The 20,401-nt window shown below is 35.0% G+C and overlaps 1 protein-coding gene across 10 annotated transcripts in view; it reads left to right on the top strand.

The window, feature by feature from the left end:
* PRR16 (proline rich 16) overlaps positions 1-20,401 on the top strand; it is a 319,349-nt gene that overhangs the window by 259,442 nt on the left and 39,506 nt on the right. The window lies entirely within an intron of this gene.

A 20,401-nucleotide genomic window follows, 5' to 3' on the forward strand; every position in this document is an offset into this window, starting at 1 on the left:
TTTTTGTATGTCTGTTGAAATGATTATGTGATTTTTATCCTTCTTTTGGTGGTATATTACATTGATTGATTTGCAAATATTGAACTGTTCTTGTGTTCCTGGAATAAATCCCCCTTGAAAATGGTGTATGATCCTTTTTATATATTGTTGAATTTGATTTGCTAGTATTTTCTTGAGGATTTTTGCATCTATATCCATCAGAGATATTGGCTTGTTATTTTCTTTTTTGGTAGCATCTTTGTCTAGACTTGATATTAGGATAATGTTAGCCTCATAGAAGGAATTTGGGAGTCCATTGTCTTCAAGTTTTTGGAAGATTTTGTGGAGGACAGGTATTAGCTCTTCTTTATATATTTGGTGGAATTCCCCAATGAAGTCATCCCATACTGGACTTTCGTTTACTGGGAGTTTTTTAATTAGAAATTCAATTTCATTACTAGTTATTGATCTGTTCAGATTGTCTGTTTCTTCCTGATTCAGTCTTGGAAGGTTGTATGTTTCTAGAAATCTGCCCATTTTTCCTAGGTTGTCCAATTTGTTTATGACTTTTTTTGGTATCTCTGTGGCATCAGTTGCTATTTGTCCTCTTTTGTTTCTTTTATTGTTTATTTTGTCCTCTCTCTCTTGTTCTTGGTGAGCCTGTCCAAATGTTTATCAATTTTATTTATCTTTTCAAAGAACCACTCTTGTTTTCATTTATGAGTTCTGTTGTTGTTGTTGTTTTGTCTCATATTTATTTCCTCTCTGATCTTTATTATTTCCTTCCTTCTGCTGACTTTGGCCTTTGTTTGCTCTTCTTTTTCTGATCCCTTTATATTTTAGCTTAGGTTGTTTATTTGAGAGTTTTCTTGTTTCTTGAGGTAGGCCTGTATTGCTAAAAACTTCCCCTTTATAAATGCTTTTGCTGCATCCCATAAATTTTGGACAGTTTTGTTTCCATTTTCATTTGTCCTGAGGTATTTTCTGATTTCTTCTTTGATTTCTTCATTGGTCCTTTGGTTTTCCAGCTTCCATGTATTTGTGATTTTTCTATTTTTTCTTCATGTAAAGGATTTCTAGTTTCATACAATTACGGTCAGAAATGATACTTGATATAATTTCTATCCTCTTAAATTTGTTGAGACTTCTTTTGTGGCCTTGCATGTGATTTCTCCTGGAGAATGTTCCATGTGAGCTTGAAAGGAATGTGTACTCTGCTGTTTTTGTAAGGAATTTCCTTTAGATATTTATTAAGCCCAACTAATCTGCTGTGTCATTTAAGGCCACTGTTGCCTTATTGATCTTCTGTCTGAATGATCTGTCTACTGATGTAGGTGGGGTGTTGAAGTCCCCTACTACTTAATTATTGTCAATGTCTCCCTTTATGTCTGTTAATATTTGCTTTATATATTTAGGCACTCCTATATTAAGTACATACATGTTGATGAGTATAATATCCTCTTCTTGTATTGATCCCTTTTTATTATATGATGGCCTTCTTTGTCTTTTGCTATAGACTTTGTTTTAAAGTCTATTTTGTCTGATATGGGTATTGCTACCCCCACTTTCTTATCATTTCCGTTTGCATGAAAAATCTTTTTCCACCCTCTCACTGTAGTCTGTGTGTGTCATTAGTACTGAAGTGAGTCTCCTGTAGGCAGAATGTAGATGAGTCTTATTTTTTATCTAATCAGCCACCCTACGTCTTTTGATTGAAGCATTTAGTCCATTGACCTTTAAAGTAATTTTTCATAGGTACATACTTATTTCTATTTTATGACTTGTTTTCTGGTTGTTTTTATAGTTCTTCCTTGTTCTTTTCTTCTTTTAGTTTCTTCCCCTGTGGTTTGATACTTTTTTTTAGTGGTATGCTTGTATTCCCTTCTGTCTTATTTTTGTGTATCTATTGTAGGTTTTTGATTTGTGGTTACCACCAGGTTCAAATATGTTGACCTATAACTATATCTATTTGTTTTAAACAGGTCATCCTTCTAGTTAAAACACATTGTAAAAAAAACAATATGTAAAACACATTGTAAAAAAACAATATGTAAAACATGTAAAAAAACAATGTGTAAAACACATTGTAAATCATATCTGCAGTTTTTGCTCCCCTCAACACTTGGTGTTTTTGATGTCGTATTTTACATCTTCATGTTTCTTCCCTTAGTGATTATTGTCGTTATACTTGATTTTACAATTTTTGTCTTTTAATCTTCATGCAAACTTATATAAGTAGTTGATCCTCATCTTCTACTATATATTTGCCTTTATTAGTGGGATCTTTTCCTTTCCTACTTACTTCTGTTCTTATTTCTGGTTATAGCCTTTTCTTTTACAGTTAGAGAAGACCCTTAAACATTTCTTTTAGGGTCAGTTTAGTATTAACGAACTCTTAATTTTTGTTTGCTTGAGAAGTTCTTTATCTCTTCTATTTTAAGGGATACTCTTCTTGGGTAGAGTATCCTCATTTGCAAGTGTCTCCTTTCAGCACTTTGAATAATATATCATGCCATTCTTTTCTGACCTACAAAGTTTCTGCAGAAAGATCAGCTGATAGCCTCACGGGGGGGTGTTGCCTGCATATGACTCTTTCTCTTGCTGCCTTTTGAATTCTTTCTTCATCTTTAATGTTTTCACTTTAATTATGATATGTCTTGATGTAAGCCTGTTTGGGTTCATCTTTTTGGGGACACTCTGTACCTTTTGCACCTGGATATCTGTTTCCTTCTTCAGGCTTGGGAAGTTTCAGGCATAATTTCATTAAGTAGTTTTTTTAATTCCTTTCTCTTTCTCTTTTCCTTCTGGGACCCTATAATGTGAGTGTTGTTATGCTTTATGAAATCCCAAAGAGCCCTTAAACTGTTCTAATTTTTTTTCAATTTTCTTTTTGCTGTTCTAATTGAGTGATATCCATTCTTCTCTCTTCCAGATAGCTTATACATTCTTCTTTATCCCTAGTCTGCTTTTCATTTCTTGTGCTGTGTTTTTCATTTACGTTATAGTATTCTTCAGTTCTCACTGGTTCTTTATTATATCTTCTAGTTCCTTGTTAAACTTCTCACTGTGTTCATCTGTTCTTTTCCCTAGTTCAGTTAGTATTCTTATTACTAATGCTTTGAATTCTTTATTGGTAAATTGTTTATTTCTTTTTCATTATTCGTTTTTTCAGGGATTTTCTCTTGCTCTTTCAATTAAGAGAAATTTCTCGCTGTTCTCACTTTCCTTATCTTTTTTCTGTCTCTATGAAATTAGCCGCAGGAGTTACCTAAGCTGATCCTGAAGGGGTCTCCTGATGTGTGAGCATCCCTATGTAGTTTGCATGTGCCCAGTGGCTTTGGTGGGAGAGGTAGATTTGGTGTGAACACAAGTCACATCTTTCCTCACAGTGTGCTGGCAGCGCTCACCTTAGTAGGAGGTGGGGCTGCAGATAGAGAGGAAGGGCCAGAGCCTGGTGTGATGTGGTGCTTCCCTTCTGCTCAGTGGCATTCACAGCCCTGTCAGGAGCGGGGTCAGGTCCCAAGTTGCTGGAGTAGAAGCCCCAAGGGTTGGGTCCAAACTGGCTCAGTTCCCTTCAAGTGTATAGTGTATACGGTCTTTCCCCTCCCACCACTTGCACCCTTGCCCAGGGTGGAACAGTGCTGGAGCAAGAGGGGCTGGTATGGGCATTTGGCAATTATCAGGGTGCAGGTGGTGTGGTCTGGCTGCCATCAGAGAGCTAGACTGTCTCTGATATGCCACCTGTGCAGTTGCCAGTAATGACTGTCCCCTCCCTGTCAGACACCATTTACAGTTTTAGCTGCCTCAGTGTCTCATGTGTGAGCTTTTTCCTCAGTTGTCACAGCCGTCATCTCGGTGTGGAGCTGCAACACAAGGCCCGCAGGGCTGAGTGTTTGTCAACTCAGGCTGGGGTGCACTGTGAGTCCATCACAGGAAGTCAGTCAGTCACCCACAGGGTTTCGATCTGCCCTCTCCACCCTGCTTCAGGAGCAAGCAAGCACTCACGCACTCCTCACGAGTGGAATCTAGGCTTCCCACAACCCTCCTGTTAGTCCACCAGCCCTCCAACCAGCCAAGGGAACTCATCTTCCCTTTGTTGGACCCCAGAGCTGTGGTGCCCTATATGTGGCTTGAACCTTCCACTCCCCAAGGAGGGTCTCTGCCCAGGTAATCTCCTTTTCCTTCTGAGTCCCTCCACATCGGCACGGGTTATGACCTGATTGCTGCTCTTCCCTTGGTACCCGATTCCATGTGGATCTTTCTTACAGCCTTGCTTATCCAAGAGTCTTTCTGCCAGTCTCCAGTTAGTTTTCAGTGAGAATTGTTCCATCTAAAGATATATTTTTGATGTGTTCCTGGGAGGAGGTGAGTTTCATGTCCTCTTACTCTGCCATCTTGATTTGACCCTGGGAATGATTTTGGAGATGTTAGTAAACCCTTTTAAAGTAGTGATTTCTTATATTTTTTAAACTTTCTTTCTTAAATTTAATTTTAAAAAATGTTTTGTCCAACTATTATGTACTTTTTATTTTTCATTATTTTGCTCACCTTTTTTGGGGGGGAGGTAATTAGGTTTATTCATTTTTTTTTAATAGAGGTACTGTGGATTAAACCCAGGACCTCAGACACGCTAGGCATGCACTCTACCACTGAGTTATATCCTCACCACCGACTTTTTATATTTGAACCTTAATCAACCCATTGTAAAAATTCATGGGTTTACAGCTTATCTTAGATTTCACATCTTAAGCTCAGAACTCAGAACTTGGCCTGTGATCTCGGTAGCCACATATGTGTACCAAGTTGATTCTATCTCATCAGAGAGTGACTGACTTACCTATGTTCAGTACCAGTAATTACAGCTTTGAGCTGGCACGTCCTTCTGATAAGAGGCTATTTAGCAAAAAGCACTAAGCAGAGAGACAAGGCCACCTACTGAGACAAGCAAAGATCAAGTAAAAGGCACTGACTGGATCAAATGCTAATCTTTGCAGAGATCTAGTTCCTTGCATATTTATGCAACTTTATTAATTGCTGCATATAATAATGTTATTTACGTACTACAAGAACACTATTCTGGGTACTGGCAAAAAAACTGACAAGACATGGTTCATGTCCTCAGGGAACATAAATAGAAATAGAAATAAGTAGAGGTAAGTGGTAGCAAGTAGTATAATTAGACAGGTATAATTTTGGTAAGCAATCTTCACAGAAGAAATTAGCAAAAGACATTAAAACTAAAAAGTTTCTATGCTACATGTTTGCTAAGTACGCATCAAGAACAATACTTGGGTAGGGTGCAAACGTGCTTTCTGTATTATGAATTGTTAGATGTCTTTATAAAATTTGTAATGTTGAAATATGCATATTGATCTGGTCTCCCAAAGTTATGTGTCTTAAATATGTATCATTCAGGTTGGTGTTGCTATCCAAGGGCAAGGCTGAAATTGCAGACCTCAAAACCTTACATAGTTATAGAAGACAATGGGTTACACTTCTTTGTCCAAGTTAACTCTGAGAGCAGATTTTTAGAAATGCATGTGTTATGTGTGAGTGTCATATATTAGTCAACCTCTTAGAACAGTATGTTGAAACTCATAAAGTTGAGACAGAAATCAAGTTAATAAGTAACTGAGAATCTATTTTAGAATGTGTCAACAAAGTGATCTATTTTATATTGTACATATGACATCAGTACTAGAATTTTAAGCTTATCAGTGGAAATACTTTCTAAGAAATCTTTTCTGTGTTCTATTTTGGCCATAGAAGTTTCTTTGTTTTTCCTCTTATTAGAAGAAAAGTTATAAGAATTTGGTAATTTAATTAAACAGTGGCATCTTACATACACTTAAAGATACATGGATATTTCAGTTTTCAGTCCTCTAGAACTCCTGCAGTTGTCATCAGGTTTTGAAGAAGTAGTATTCTGAAAGTGATTTTTCAGCCTCATATAAATTACTAGAAAAAATAAAACATTTTAAAATTGTTATAATAAATAAATAAAAGTGGAAATGGCATATCCTTGATCTATTAAATTGTTTGTGGCAAGTATACTCCCATGCTTAAATGGCTGTATTATTACTTGTAGGATCCTAGAATATATTTGGTATTTGACGTTTGGGCTTATTGAATGATAGACTAATGACTTAATCATTATTAATCTCAAAATAATGACAATGTTATTGAATACTTAGGGGCTTAGGTCTTCATTTTTCATCTCCTGAGGTCACATATCTATTTGAGCATAAGAAAAGTTGTGACCTGATCCATTTTTTTTCCTTCTCTTAGTGGCCCATTCTCTGGGTATTTTGTATAGCCATTTGGTGTCTGTCAACTTTTCCATTGTAAAGTTACAATTTTTCTCTTTGGAATTAATAACACTTCAAATTTATCTAATTTGTCCTTCAAGGATTTCATATTTTGGTTCCTGGTTATAAAGACCACTTCCATTTGAAGACAGTAAGTAAGTTAACACAGACCTACTGGAATTTTGGGGGTTCATATTTTTACATTTAAATTCTTTATTGGAAAAGCCAGCACTTTTTCTTCTGTACTTTACTGCTGCCTTTATCATAAATCACGACTCTTAAGTGTGTGGGTCTGTTTCTGGCCTCTGTTCTGCTCCTTTGGTCTGTTTGTATCTCTGCTGATAACTGTGTTAATCACAACAGCTCCATAAAATGTGTTGCTATATGGTGGGATTAAGTCCTTGGCTTCTGTTCTTTTTTTTTTTCTTTTAAATTTTTTCTTGGCTTCTGTTCTTATCTTGCCTTGGCCACACTTAGCCTTTCTTATTTCTGTATAACTTTTAGGATTAGTTTTCCCATATTCTCAAAAAAGACTCCTGAGATTTGGGGGCAATTTCTTTCAATAAACAGATCAGTTTCAATATATAGATCAATAGGTAAATTGACTTTTTAGTATGTAATATTTCAATTCAAAACACAATGATATCTCTGTTTTTTTTTTAATTTCTTTCATAATATCAAATAGTATTCTATATAGAAGCCTCCACATGTGATATATTATGCTGCTAGTATAAATGGTTTATTTTGTTTAATAATTTTATTTTTATTTGTTTTTTAAAATAGAAAACAATAATTTTATGTTGATAAATACAGTGATTTTGCTAAATTTACTTAATTTTATACAGATATAGATAATTTTTATAGAGATTCTTTCATATCTTTTATAAATGCAATCAGATCATCCATGAATAATGAAAGTTTTATTTCTTCCTTCCTCACTTTAACTTTCTTTCTTCAGCTATTGCAAAAGTTTGACCCTTAAGAACACTGTTGAACAGCAGTGTTGTTAGGAAGTATTTCTGTCTTCCAGATCTCAGAGGAAAAGTGTTCAGTGTTTGATGTTTGATCATCATTCGTTGGATGAACTGGATCGTCATCATCCATTAAGTTTGAGGTTTTTCTCTGGGTTTTTTTTTTTTTTAGCTACTTATCAGACTTAAAAAAGTTCCTCTCTCTCCCTCTCTCTCCCCCACCCCCCACCTTTTTGCTAAGGATTTAATTAGTAATTATTAAAGTGTTTTTCACAGTGCATTTTCTGTATCTGTTGAGATATTTTCCTCCCCTCACTTGTCTATTACATTTTCATTCATTCTTTCACACTTAAGCTTCCTCACATTTAAGCTCTGATGCATTTGTTTCAAACAACATATAAAGTTTGTTTTCTATATAGTATGTGAATTTTTTCTTTTATCCAATGAATCAATGAATTTACACATATTGATGCAACACATGTATTAGTCTATGATTCTGTTATATTCTGGGCTCTGTTTTTAATCTTCTATTTTCAACATTTTGTTACTTTTGTTTTATTTTCCTCATATCTGTTTGTAGTTTAGATATGTGTATATGTGTGTTTGTGTGTGTGCACATCTGTGTTGTGTGCATGTGCCTATTTTCCCTCAGGTAATTTAGAAAGTTTATAATGTGTTTTTTAATTAGCTATTATATCAAAAATTTTTAATATTATACATAATATTCTGAGTTAAGATCCTTCATTTTTAAGTGCCAGTTGCCACTTGACCACTGTACTGGCTAGTAGTTTTCTTATCTTAGATGTTTGGTAATCTCCTCTTATAGTTTGATAAAATAGATTGCAACCATAGTTTCTTGATTTATTTATACAGTTAATGCCAATTGGTTTTCTTTAAAGAAAGTATAAAAAATGAATGTACCTATACTGATTTCCAGCTGCTTTCCATCTGTATTAGTTTCCTATTGCTGCTTTAATACATTACCAGCTTAAAACAATGCAAATTTATCTTAGAGCTCTGGAGTCCAGAAATCCAAAATCAATCTCACTGCACTAAAGTCAAGATGGCCACAGGGCTGCTTTCCCCTGGGTTCTAGGAGAGATTCTATTTCCTTGCCTTTTTCAGGTTCTGGAGGCTCCCCACATTCCTTAGCTCCTGATCCCCTTCCACCCAGCAGTTGTATCACTCCAACCTTTGCTTCCATCATTCCATCTCCTCCTTTGGCACTACCTGCCTCTTATAAGAAAACTTGTGAGTATATTGAACCCACCTGGATAATCCAAGAAAATCTCTCCATCTCAAAATCCTTAATTGGGTCACATCTGTAAATCCTCTCTTCTACCTGTTGTCATGTAATATAACAGATTGACAGGTTCGAAAGATTAGAATATAGACATTAGCGGGGCTGGGTCATTATTCTGTGTACCACACCATCTTTCCTTTTTCCTTCCCTTGATATTTTATTTGCAGGTAATTTTATATGGTTTATTTTCAAACATTTACCTCTGTTGGAGGAGGTCATGGAGAGAACATGACTGTTGGCTGACCTGGTCAATTGGAGGCTCCTCCTCCCTCCCCTGTCCTGGGAATATACATTCTGCTCACCATTTCCACAGAGGGAGCTGTTTTTAAGGACATAACCTTCAGAAAGCAGTGTGTTGTTGAGACCGTCTGGAAAGTAGAGGTGACTAAGCCCAGTTAAAGCCTCCTCATAAACTTTCTAAGATTCTGGCGGGCAGATGTAGAGATCTACTCATCTTGCAACTGCCCAAGATAAGCCTCACATGTAAATTTCCTTGCTTGTTGAAATGGCCGCCTACCAATCTGGACTGTCTGCCTCTTTCTTTGGTCTCTCCTTGCCCTCCATGTCTGGGAGTCGGTTTCAGATTCCACCCAGGAAACTCACAAGTTGCAAATTAACAGCCTGTTGTAATCCTATTTCCCCAGCTGTCCCATCTTACCTTTCATGTAAATAAATTCAGTGTTCTTTTTTTACATCTTAATTAGTAAAATTCAATTTTGAGAAGTTTTTGTTTGTTTTTTCCAAGGTCTCACTAGTATTTCCTAGGTGATTTTTGTGTGTTGTTTGAGGATGTAGACTATGGCTTTTATTATGAATGTCAGTGTGTTTGGTATAATACTGTTGTGAAAGCATTTACATTTCATTAATGGAGTTGCTCCTTCAGGGATACCAGTTATCCTTGGGTTGATCATCTTTGACTACCTTCCACACCCCTAGGCTTTTCATTATTTGTTTTAATCACTTTGTTTTATCTTTGCCTTTATTCTGAACATATTAACTTTTCCTATTTATCAGACATTTTGCACCTGTCTATTCTTTCCCTTTCTGTATTAATATATTTACTAATTTAGTAATAGTGTAATATTGACTCTATAGATAGGAAATCTGGAGCCACAACAGAAATTCAGAAATACTGTGTACTGAAGCATATCTTAATCAGACTTCTTGAGCCCACAGGGAGCTAAATCTAGAACCTTCCAGTTTTCCTGACTATTTTTCCTTAACTCCTTAGCAGTTAGTTACCTTTGACTAATTTTTTTTTTAGATGAAACTCCGCATTCACAGTTTGTAACCTTCGTTGTGCATTAGAATCACCTGGGAAGTTTAAAGAACCATCACTGCCCAGGTCCTAGCACCAAAAATTTGGTTTCAATTTGTTTGGGGCGGGGCTCTGATAGTGGTGTTTTTCAAAAGCTCCTGGAGGTATTGACGGTGCAACCAGAGTTGAAAGCCATCATCATAGAAAATGAATTGGGAGGAATACCCATTTTCAGGAGTGATGATAAAGGAATACTGGCTTACCGTTACTACCATTCAGGGTAAATGAAAGTGAATTGTTCCCCCTTCCCCTAGCACCACAGGAGAAATTATTTTCATTTAAACTCTTGTCCAATGTAGTTACTGAATAAGAGCACCTTTTTTTCTAGAGGATAAAGCAAGCTTTTCTTTGAAATTTGGATGGAAAATACTGAAATCTGATTTTTACTGTCAGCTCTATTTGAAGTAAATTACTCTATCAGAGTTGCTGAAAGCTAAGTGTCTTCACTGACTGTTGAAGAGAGAGCTAGACTTCAGGCTTACTTGAAATTTGCTATCACTAAGAGAAAAAGAAGTTAAATGTATGTTGAAAATCCCATTTTTTTCAAAAAAGAAACCAAGAAACAGACAGATTTTTTCTCAGAGACTCTCCGTGCATGTGGGATGAGGGAGATGTCTGTAGTTTACATTTACCCATCAGTCAACTGTGCTACTAGAAAATCTTAGTCATTCTCTGTACATTCAAGTTTTGTTGGTGTTGTTTTTTAATTAATCTGATCAGTAAATTAAACATTCCAACTTTTGCTCTGCTAAGAACCAGTGTCATTTACCAGGCTATAGCAAATATGTAGGTTGAATGTTTTAGTCGGGTTCCATCTCATATGGTCAGATCACCTTTTAGAAAATGCTTCCAGTCTTAGTAGATCTGATTGGATAAGTGATTCTGAAAATGTTGTGAAACAACTGGAGAGAGATATCACTGTAATAAAGGAGCAGGATCACATGGTGATTAAGAAAACTGCCCTACTGGCCTGTTAAAAAGCCACTATGGATACCTGAAGATACACAGTCTGGTATTAAATGTTTGGTATTATTTAGCCGAGAGACAGAACAAAATGTACATGTAGAATCAGGTACTTCTTAGGATGTAGGAATTAGCACTGTTTTATAAAAAGGAAGGAAGGAAAGAAAAGAAAAAAGAAAAAAAAAAAGAAAGAAATCATTTAGTTTATCAGACAGTTCCTAAAGTGATACTTGTCATTTATGTTGCTCCATGAATTATTAGGGCTTACAAAAATATAGCTATTATACATATATTTAATTTCAAGAAATAAAGATTTATATTTGGTGCAGTCTGCTCCCCACATTTTAAAAATTACACTTTTTTATGACTGAGTAGTATTCAATACCATTGTATAAATATACCACAGTGGCATTATTTCATTCTTTTTTATGGCTGAGCAATATTCCATTATATATATATACATATATATATATATATGTATATATATACATTTATTCCTATATATATATATCACATCTTCTTTATCCAGTCATCTATCGATGGACATTTAGGTTGTTTCCATGCCTTGGATATTGTAAATAGTGCTGCTATGACCACTAGGGTGCATGTATCCTTTTGAATTAAGGTTCCCTCTGGATATATGTCCAGGAGTGGGATTGCTGGGTCATATGGTAAGTCTATTTTTAGTTTTTTAAGGAATCCCATACTGTTTTCCATAATGGCTGCACAAAACTACATTCCCACCAACAATGTAGGAGGGTTCCCTTTTCTACACAGCCTCTCCAGTATTTATCATTTGTAGACTTTTGAATGATGGCCATTCTGACTGGTGTGAGGTGATAACCTCATTGCAGTTTTGATTTGCATTTCTCTGATAATTAGTGATATTGAGCTTTTTTTTTTTCATGTGCCTATGGGCCATTTGTCTTCATTGGAGAATTGCTTGTTTAGGTCTTCTGCCCATTTTTGGATTGGGTTGTTTGGTGGTTTTTGTTATTAAGTTGTATGAGCTGTTTATATATTCTGGAAATTAAGCCCTTGTCAGTCTCATCTTTTGCAAATACTTTCTCCCATTCCATAGGTTGTCTTTTTGTTTTGCTTATGGTTTCCTTTCCTGTGCAAAAGCTTGTAAGTTTAATTAGGTCCCACTTGTGAACTTTTGCTTTTCTTTCTATTGCCTGGGTAGACTGCCCTAGGAGAACATTGCTGAGATTTATGTCAGAGAATGTTTTTCCTATGTTTTCTTCTAGGAGATTTATAGTGTCTTATGTTTAAGTCTTTAAGCCATTTTAAGTTTGTTTTTGTGTATGGCATGAGGGAGTATGCTAACTTCATTGATTTACATGCTGCTGTCCAGTTTTTCCAACACCATTTGCTGAAGAGACTGTCTTTACTCTGTTATATGTTCTTGCCTCCTTTGTCAAAGGTTAATTGACCAAAAGTTTGTCAGTTTATTACTGGGCCCTCTGTTCTGTTCCATTGATCCATATGTTTGTTTTTGTGCCAATACTATGCTGTTTTGATTACTGTACCTCTGTAGTATTGTCTGAAGTCTGGGAAGATTATTCCTCCAGCTTCATTCTTTTTCTTCAGTATTGCTTTGGCAATTCTGGGTCTTTTGTCATTCCATATACATTTTAAGATTATTTGTTCTAGTTTTGTGAAAAAAGTTCTGGGTAATTTGATAGAGATTGCATTAAATCTGTAGATTGCTATGGGCAGTATGGCCATTTTAATAGTATTAATTCTTCCAATCCAAGAACATGGGATATTGTTCCATTTCTTTAAGTCATCTTTAGTAAGATCTTTAATCAATGTTTTGTAGTTCTCCATGTCTAAGTCTTTCACTTCCTTGGTCAGATTTATTCCTAAGTCAGCCATAAAAAAGAACAAAATAATGCCATTTGCAGCACCATGGATGGACCTAGAGACTGTCATTCTAAGTGAAGTAAGCCAGAAAGAGAAAGAAAAATACCATATGATATCACTTATATGTGGAATCTAAAAAAAAAAAAAAAAAAGCCAAAAAACTTATTTACAAAACAGAAGCAGACTCATAGACATAGAAACACACTTATGGTTATGGGGTGGGGAGGGCATGGGGAGGGATAAATGGTGAGTTTGAGATTTGCAGATACTAACTAATATATATGAAATAGATAAACAACAAGTTTCTAATGCCATTTGCAGCAACATGGTTGTTCCTGGAGAATGTCATTCTAAGTGAAGTAAGCCAGAAAGAGAAAAAAAAAAAATCATGTAAGATCACTCATATGTGGAATCTAAAAAAAACCCAAAACATAAATACAAAACAGAAACAGACTCATAGACATAGAATACAAACTTGTGGTTGCCAAGGGGGTGGGGAGTGGGAAGGGACAGACTGGGATTTCAAAATGTAAAATAGATGAACAAGATTATACTGTACAGCGTAGGGATCTTATGGTAACTCACAGCAAAAAAAAATGTGACAATGAAAACATGTATGTTCATGTAGAACTGAAAAATTGTGCTCTACACTGGAATTTGACAGAACATTGTAAAATGACTATAACTCAATTAAAAAATGTAAAAAAAAAACAGGTGCCTACTGCATAGCATGGAGAACTATATTCAACATCTTATAGTAACTTATGGTAAAAAAGAATATAGAAGCAAATATATGTATGTTCGTGTATGACTGAAGCATTATGCTGCACACCAGAAATTGACACAACATTGTAAACTGACTATACTTCAATAAAAATATATATACAAAAAATTACACCTTTTTAGAATTATACAAAGTTAAGTGATTTATCATCAATAGCCATCATGTATTTTCTGCATATTATTCAATAATTCAAAAATGTAAATGGTTCCCACACTGTCAGATCTCTATGTGGGATACCATTGGTAAATACATTATTGAATGACTACGCTTTGAGGATAGATGGGATCATCAGGTACCAACCAATAATGTTTGCCCTAAGAGAGCAATATACCGAAATAGAAAAATAAGTTTCTTCCTGCTGCATATTTTTAATCAATCATGTTTAGACTGCAGTGACACTGATACTTTCAAAACAGCCAAGATTGAATAATAGTAACCTCCCTGAGCCAGGTATGAGTGATTATCTCCCATGAGGATATGTGTCTTAGTTTTGAGAATGGATGCTGAAATATCACATATTTCTCTTCCACCATTTTCCCTTTCATGTAGAATTCATTCTTTCATACATTCACTCATTCTTGTGACATTTTATATGTGTCTGGTATATGCCAGCAACTGTCACAGAGAGCTAAAAAGTATGCCGTTGTAGAGAATATGGAATAGTGAGAGAAATAGGCATTCATCAAATAAGACACAGATATTTTATCTACACCTGAATAATGCTATGAGAGAAGAATACAAGTTCTTACTGAAACATTTGGAAGATATTATCTAAGGTGGGCTTCTGGGAAAGGTTATATGAGGGAATGATATTTGAGCTCCAATCTGAGAATTCAAGAGCCATTTGTTTAATAAGTAGTATGTCAGATAAATGAAATGTGATAAATTCTTGAGGTACAAGAGAACATGTGTGGGGAAAATTGGAAAGAAAGAAGGTTTTGTGGATGGTGGGCAGAAAGCAAGGGAAAGAAAACTAAGGACCATGAGAGAATACATAGCAATCTAGAAATGTCAGAATTAAAATTTGCTTTTATTTAAAGGAGGTGATAGAAATGGAATCAGAAAATGATATTTTGTTATCAGCATTGCTTAAATTTAATTTTATTATTTTACAGCTGAAATAATTTTTATTTACCGCTATTTAAAAAAAAACCTAGTAATTCTGTTGTGCATCTCACTACTAAGTGGCAACAGTGTGCCAAAGCCTTACTCACATAGGGCAAACAGTGAAATTTAACTATACACCTCTTTAGAGCATTTTTTCTCTTTAAAAACATCATAGAATATGTATGTCTATGCATTAGAGCTAAATCAATCTTAAACACATTTTTATAGAAAAATTCTTAAGGATTTAAATTTGAAGGTTTCACATGATATCCTTCATACTGTTGTCATAAACACAATCAAATATACCTTGAAAACGTACATCGATTTAAATATCATTTAACTCATCTAGTTCCTAGTAATTTGAAGACAAATATTCTAGAAGTTTGAATTGGCTTTCTGTTTATTTGTCAAAATCTCTCCCTCTAATCCCTCATCATAACACAATGGAAAACATCTCTTATTGATATGTGTCTTGTTTATCCTGGAGACTATAAATTACACAAGGTTAGCATTACATAAGAAAACAATTATTTAACCAATTATTGAAATTCTTGAAGAAAAACTAATGTTTGGGAATTAAACTATGCTAGTCTTCAGTGCATGGTAGGGTTTGGAAAACAAAATCCTAAGGTTTTTTGGGGTTTTTTTAAATTCTAATAGTGTTTTACTGTAAAGATCACTAAATGGTGTACTCTCCCGCTGAAGGCAATTTTGAGCTTTACCTCTGTTTAGGTCTTGAAAGTCTACGTGAAGAACTGACACACACGTATCCACTAGGCACTTTCTTCTGGTTCATCGTGGTGTTAGGTGTTGGAGAAGAAGTGTGTCATGATTCCTGCCCTCAGTTAACTTGCAATCTAAGTAGGAAAGTACAGTCACAGACTTTTAGAATTAGAGTTAAATAAAGGCTAATTGAAATGGAGATATGAAAAACAGTGGAAAGGTCTAGAGGGGAGCAAGAGAGTTTATTTTTAAAAATTCATGGATTCTTTTATACTCAAGATAGGCTTTGAGAGTTGGGTAGGACTTGGCCATCAGTGAGAAAGGGCAAGAACACACAAGAAATGTGAGTGAAGTCCCGGGGTTGAGAGTTGAGAATCGGAAAGAAGCGTGTGGGACTCAAGGGAGGGAAGCAGTAAAAACACTGCCCTGCCTAAAGGAAGATGTATATTGAAAAGTAACTCTAGTAAGGTTGACTAAGAGAAGTGTCAGATTATAAGAAAGTGGTGATGCTATTAGCAGGCTTGCAAAGTGTGGTGTTATGTACATTAGAGATTTTTGGACAAGGCTTACAAAAGTTGGATAGGAAGAGTATCAATTTGGAGATGAAGTTATAAAATTGGTGTTGCATTTCCAGGGCTAAAGAGTCTGTTTGCGTGTATATGTCTGTGTGTGTATATATGTAAATATGGTAGCCCATTATATGCTTGCTGTAGCTGAGTGCTATGCTCAAAGCTGAGATTTCAGAGGCAATATTTTGTATCATTTATGAATTTAGGATCTAAAGTTAAACCACCTGGATTTCAGTTCTGGCTCTGCCACTTACTAGCTGTGTGTTATTAGGCAAGCCACTTTTAAACTCTGCTGTTGTGAGCATTAATGAGTTATTATGTGTCAACAGTGAACAACAATGCTGAGAACACAATAAAGGCTACATATAAATACTACCTATTAATATTATTAAGCTAGTCAGTGTCTAAGTAAATAGATGTAAATATAACTAAGGAAGGAAAAAACAGTTCTAATGGTTCAAGCAAGAAAAAGTAACTATAAAAGGCAGTGACCTTGAGTTTGAAATATTCTGGGTGGAAGACATAACATGATTTGACAACCGAATTTTGCTCCAAATTAGTAACAGAGACAAATGACTTTGTTACCCACTTCACCTATAAAAGATGTGGAACCCGTTTTTCAAGTTTCTTCTAGTTTTGACTTTTGAAGTTTGTTGTTGCTGAGAACTTACAAGAGAGTGCTTGTTTCCTAGGCTTAAAAAATTCCATTCTTAGAGTACTGAGTAAACATCTCAGTAACAGATTCTGGGGAGTGGGCCAGATGTTGGAAGCTGTGTGATGGACAGGTGTTAACTGTTGTCATCTAAATGGAAGATAGAATCCACAAACTCATCATCATCCGATTGCTTGAGGTCCTTTGCATGAAAGGTCTATGAAATATTAAATGGATGATTTATGGAAACAAACACACACACACACACACACACACACACACACACACACACACACACACACACACACAGAAAAAATAGAAGAGAAAGCAGTGATCACTAGAGCCTAAAAACAGCCTTTAAATAAAAAGTCATGTCCATTTTAGCTCCTTGCTTTGGCACTGGTCAGGGAAATACAGATTCAAGGCCTTTTTACAGAGTTTCCCCAAGTTCTCTGCAGACAAGAAAGAGATATATACATTGACTGTATGGACTTCTAGGTGGATCAGTAACTGGCTGAAATTGTTTGAAATTGCTCTCAAATATTTGATATGGAAGAGGGAAATTACTGATTGAAGAGCTTTGTGGAGTAGAATTCAAAGTGAAAGATAAAAGCTATAAATAAAGAGAATTCTGCTGAATTTAAGAGAGACATGTATAACAGAGCTGCCTAACAATAAAATAGGCTACCTTGGGAGGTTATGGATTCCCACGCTGGTTGTGTTTAAATAGAATGGACAGCTCTATCTCAGGAAATCAGAGAGAGTGTGGCATGGATATTTGTTTTTCCTTGCCCAGCATGCATGTCCCCCGTATACCTGCACAGCAATAAAGTTTTGCTTTGAGGAAGTAACCTACCTTCACTGGGTAAGGTCTAAGAGGGGCTGTTAATAGAACATCCTTTCCTTTCCTGGCCAAGTTGGCAATTTGATCCAAGTTAATCAGAATCTCTGGAGAATTTGAGCTGCAGAAGGTGGGAATTTATTCATCTTTTAGATGAACACAATAGAAACTGCTCACTAGCTCCCCCAGCTCTAGTGACTAATGTTAAAATAATCTTAAAGTCGAGATTGCCTGTGATTTTCTAATTTAGAAAAATCTTTGCCTCTATTTTAATAGAAAAAAATAACAGAGAAATAGAGGCATTAGAAAAAAAATTGACAGGCTGAACAATCTCAGCTACATTTTCTTCTGATAGTGAAGTTTTATGGAATTAGCCATAAGTTACCTGTGGTACAGGCTTTTGAGACGTGGATTGATCTGAAGTTTTCTCTTTGGTTCCAATGTTCTGCAGTGTTCTGGGCTGGATCTGTGACATCCAATCTGTAGAAATGATCGAAAGACCTAACAGAGTAATTTCGTGAAATCTGACATTATCTCTATCAATGTCAGCTTCAGCAAAAGAGTAGTCACACTTTAACCGCAGGCCAGGGGACCCTGTCACTCAGGAAAATAAGCGAAATTTACTACTTTGAGGAGATTGAATTGGTTCCCTGGACCAAATAGTGAAGAATTCCCTGAATTGGAAGCTGTCATCTCTCCTTCTGTCAAATCCATAAAGATGTCTTCATGCATTTAAATATGTCATCTGGATGGTTATTGGACATGTGCAGATACAATGTACTGCAGATAAGAAATCTGAAACAATCCTCTGGTTTGCCTCGTTTAGACAACATGCCCTTAGTATCTTCTCTGTCTGTCCTCTGCTTGGCTAACTCATGCTTAGTCCTTTGAGAGAAATACTCCCTAGAAACCACTGCTGAAGTTTTAGTTCCTCAGTTACATGATCTCATTCATCGATATCTCTCCTATTATCTCTGACTTGTCTTGGCTTCTGAAAATTCTCTCCTTAATCTGTTCACTATTTTGGTGCCCTGTAGTGATAAACCTTTAATTGTTTTTTCTATGTTAATTGGACCAATCAATATATATCCCCACGTTAGAAATATATATATTCTCTTAGGGCTTTTCTTTCCTCCTCCTCCTCCCTTTTTTTTTTCTTTGCCCAGAGAATTATATGTGCTAGTCTCCTATTCTTTTAACACCTCCTACGTCTTCAATTAATTTTCCATTCTCATTCCAAGTGTGAACTGTTTTATTGTCTATCTTATAAACTTAAACTTCTAAACATCTTTCTGTTTTTCAGCATTTTAAAAGAAGCAATCTTTGGATTTAGACATTCTGTTTGTGTGTGTGTGTGCACACAAACATCATGTGGTTTTCGATTTTATTAATCTCAGACTTTTCCTTCATTTTTATTTAAGTTCTTTATGGTTTACTTAGTTGCCTTTTCCCCTAAGTAGTATTTTATTCATGTATTTTTGTTATTTATAATAAAAGATTTTATGTGGCTATAAATTTTTTGCTGAGTACAAATTTTACTGTGCTTTATTAGTATTGTCATGAATTATTCTAATTATCCTTGATTTTTAGAAAATCTGTACTTTTTATTTTAATTTCAGCTTTGAGTCAAATAATTTTTAGGGGGGAGGAAGTTAGTAGCTCAATGAGAGGTGCTTACCATGCATGAGATCCTGGGTTCAATCCCCAGTACCATCATTGTTCACGATTTATTATCATTGTTATATAATGTTGGATATGGTTTAAGGCTATTTTGTTGAGAATTTCTGGGTCTCTATTTGTAATAGGCCTATAATCAAAATTTTCATGTTAGGAGATTAATCTGGTTATATGATATAAATTATTTTCCATATGTGTGTGGGGAAAATTGATGTTACTTGAACTTTAAAATATATGTTATGCAGTAGTTCTAGATTATAGAAAAGCCAAAGGCAGGTCTTTTAATTTTTTTGTTTTTGGATTGTTGATTGTTACTTATAACAAGATCTCACACATTTTTTGTCTGACATTTGAAGCAGTGGAAACACAAGGCATAGATTTCTTACCCAACAGCAGACTCACCTGTGATGTCCTTCTGAATAGTCTGAATATACAACATACTGCTGTTAATGTTCAAACCACACTGTAACCATAACTTTTTTACATTAAAAAAACTATTTTCAATCAGTTTTAACCCAAGATTTGAACTTAAATTTGAAGTATTACAGTTGAGATGTAGAAAAATTAAGGAAGCAATGAAATAACTCAGAAATTTATAGTCAATATAATCAATTTTATATTGCCAACCTATGTGCTAAAATTCTCTTTAAGCATTTCCAATCTTTGCATTGAAAGCTGATAAGAATACCACTCATTTCATCTGTGATGCAAATAATCAATACCAAGGAACATAGTTACTTATGTTTTTAAGAAATTTTGTTTTCAAATAGCAAGAATAGGCAGAAGGAGTTCTGTATCATATCAGAAAGTGTTTACAGAAAGAAGTTGCGTATGTAACTTTTCTGATTATTCTTTCTTGTGGGAAATAAATAGTGGAAAAGTACCAGAGAGCATTTTCATGTTGAAATTTTCCAAGGTTAAATTTTCAAATCAAATTTTCTACTATATGTATATATATAGACTTTTTTTTGAGAAAAGGTTGCTGAGAAATTTTCCTACCTCACTGATCACTTCCTCCCAACCCATGTTATAATGAAGATTAGAATTTGTTTGAACTCAGAGAAAATGCATTTGAATCAATGTAATTCAAAGTCTCAGTCTTTTTACATTTATTTTGTTGTGAATAATCTGGTACTTTTATACAGCAAATCACTCAGCAGCATGGTTTTGTTTAGGTAAATATTTTTGTGGGAATTTGAAACAAATTAAGCAATGAAAAGAGCTTCTTGGAAAAATATGTTCAGCATCAACCATTTGATTTTTTCAAAACTCAATGTAAGATCAAATAAGGCAAGTTACTGATTTACCCTGATATAATATAAACCTAGTTACAAACT

The sequence above is a fragment of the Camelus bactrianus genome, chromosome 3 (assembly GCF_048773025.1).
Source record: "Camelus bactrianus isolate YW-2024 breed Bactrian camel chromosome 3, ASM4877302v1, whole genome shotgun sequence".
NCBI lineage: Eukaryota > Metazoa > Chordata > Mammalia > Artiodactyla > Camelidae > Camelus > Camelus bactrianus.